Here is a 2,977-nt window from a genome sequence, read left to right as displayed (position 1 = left end):
GGCATTAAGGGCTCTGTAATCCACGCAAAACCTCCAGGACTGATCATGTTTGCGGACAAGGAGCACCGGAGAGGAGAAAGGACTGGTGCTGGGTCGAATCAAGCCCTTCTGCAACATGGATTCGACTTGGAGTTCAATCTCCTGCTTCTGGTAATGGGGGTACCTGTAGGGTCTTACATTAACAGGAGTAGCCTGGGGAAATAAATGGATGTGGTGGTCGGTAATGCGCGCCGGTGGAAGGGATGTAGGTGTCTGGAACAATGGCCCAAAGTGATCAATTAATGCGTGAATTTGAGGGTCCAATAATTGTGAAGGCTCATCAGGAACTGCCTCTGTGAGGACCGCAATGTGGAAGCAGGATGCATGTTCATTGTGTTTCAAAAATCTGCAAAGCTGAGGTGGAGTGAGCATGTTAATGGTGAGGTCAGTGTCGTCGCGAAGCTCAATTAAACGCTGGTCATAGAAAAACTTCATAGTCATGAGAGAGTAATCAGTAAGGACCGGTCCCAATGTCTTTAACCATTGTACCCCAAGGACAATGTTTGCTCCTGCAATGGGTAAGACGTAAAGGTCCACGTCACAAGTGAGGTCCTGAATGGTGAGAGTGACACGCGGACACCAGCTTGAGCAAGCTAAGTGCTGGCCATTACCCACTAAGACCCGTAAAGGGGTGGTGGTCTGGGTTGGAAGACCAATGCTCTGCACCAATTCTTCTTGAATGAAGTTATGGGTGCTTCCCCCATCGACGAGAACGACGACATGGTGGCCGGAGGCCAGACCCAATAAGCGGAGAGTTTCGGGTGCTAGATTACCCGATAGTGAATTAAAACTAATTTGGGCCGCAGTTGGGTTTGGACTGTCGGGTGGGTCGGGTCCTGGGTCCAAGTCCTCTATAAGAGGGTCAGGGTGGTCGTCCTCAGCAGCCACCAGGAGGAAAACCCTAGAGGCACATCTGTGACCTCTATGGTACTTCTCCTCGCAGGTAAAGCACAAGCCGCGTTCACGGCGAGAAGCGATTTCAGCTGGAGACAAACGCTTCACCGGAGGAGGCCTTGCTGACGTCGCAGGAGACGAAGGGGCCTGGAGAAGAGCAGGTGTGGAGTTCTGTCGCGGTGGAGGAACCGAGAGAACCGGAGGAGCACGGTTGCGGAAGGATGAACGCGTGTCGAGGAGCTTCTCCTCCTGAAGACGCGCGAGGCCAGCAGCTTGCACCAAAGTCAGAGGCTGCAGCGATTGCACCTCACGGCGGATTTCGGGAGTCAAGCCCGATATGAAGCAGCTGAGTAGGAATTGGGGAGGGAGACTGACGATTCGGTTAGCGAGTTCCTCAAATTCCGACAAATATCGAGTCACCGAACCACGCTGAGTGAGCTTGAAGAGACTACCAGTGGGATCATCATAGTGAGAAGGTGCGAAACGGGTCTGAAGAGCTTGAATGAAGGCAGGCCAGGAGGTGAGTTGGCCGTTCGTGGTCATCCACTGAACCAGGTGAGAGCCCGGCCGTCCATGTAGAAGGACACAATGGTAAGTCTGTCGTGTTCGGGGGTAGCGTGGTACTGAAAATATTGATTAATCTGGAATATCCACCCGAAGGGGTCAGTACCATCAAAACGCGGAATGTCTAATTTCATTCTGTGGTTATGTGCAGGTACAGGGGAAATGGAAGGTGTAGGTTGAGGTGATGGAGAAGGGGAAGTGGAGGGTAGCCGGAGTAAGAGCTCATCGAATTTCTGGGCCATGGAATGAACAGTTTCCCCAAGGGAGACCTGTAGGGTGGTAAGCTTGAGGATGGCTGTTTCGAGCGGAGAGGATGAGGTGTTGTGATGTTGATCGGCCATGGTGAACGAGAGCACCAAATGTTAGGTATGAATTTGGCTGGTTTCGAGGACCAGTTCCTCCAGAGAAAGGGAAGGAGAGAAATTCAAAGCTGAGTATTTCATTCATAATCTGCTTATTACAATTAGTCCATATTTATAATGAAATTCCTAACAGAATTGTGATTCTGTGCTAGGTGCAAAGATTACAAAATATGGAAGTTTGTTATGGTTGCCCCCTGATCCTTGACAACAAATCCTTGCAGATTCTTCTAGTGCCAGCTCATTCCTCATCCCACGAAATCCTTCAGGTACGAAGGTTTGTTAATTATCCTCTTTGCTCTGCCTTCTATTTGGGTCTCTGTGTTGTTGTTTGTACCCTGTCTTGGGTTTGCTTGTTGCACCTCTATTACTTGCTGCACCCCTCTTTGTCTATCATCACAAATCTTTAGATGTCTATGTAGGGGCATCTGATTTGCAAGGACCATTTTCAATTCCAAAGATGATCCGAATTTAGCACATAAAATTTCCCAATGTCTCCACTAGTACTAATGCTGGTCTTCCTTTTTCTTGTGTCATTCATGGTCTCTATCTATAGTTATATTCCGTGCCTGTGTGCGTTTCTATTTTGCTCCAATTCCTTTGTATCTTATAGACTATTCTACATATATTCAACCAACGAGACTGGCAACAGACATGTTATAGTTGTGCAAAACTTCTTCAGTTAGGCAAATAATTTCTGACCACATATAACAATAATATTCTACATAAACTAACTAAACGTAACTAACAAATAAAAAGAGCAGACTCCAGTGTTGAGAAGACTGAGTGAAAGATAGATATGGGTACACGCTAGAAGATGAAAAAGGGTATATAACAGACTGATGATGCTGTGAACATAACCCTGAAGTGTTACGAACTTGTGAATTTTAGGTTAGAAAGAGGAGAAAAGAAGAAAGAGGTATAGTGGAGGGAGAAAATTAAGAAGCACTGGCTGAGAAAAGGAAACATGAAGCTTCCTTTGCTCTAGATTCTATTCGTTAGAGGGGGACGAACGAATAGCGTAATAAGAACGATGTAAAACATGAAAATTTACTTAATTAAAAAATTAAGTGGAAAATTTTAATTTTTGTGTCGATTTTTAATTGAAAGACAAGAACGGG

This window comes from Glycine max, chromosome 7 (assembly GCF_000004515.6).
Source record: "Glycine max cultivar Williams 82 chromosome 7, Glycine_max_v4.0, whole genome shotgun sequence".
In the NCBI taxonomy this organism is placed as follows: Eukaryota; Viridiplantae; Streptophyta; class Magnoliopsida; order Fabales; family Fabaceae; genus Glycine; species Glycine max.
The sequence above is the reverse complement of the archived record's forward strand: the minus strand, read 5'-3'. Positions refer to the sequence as shown.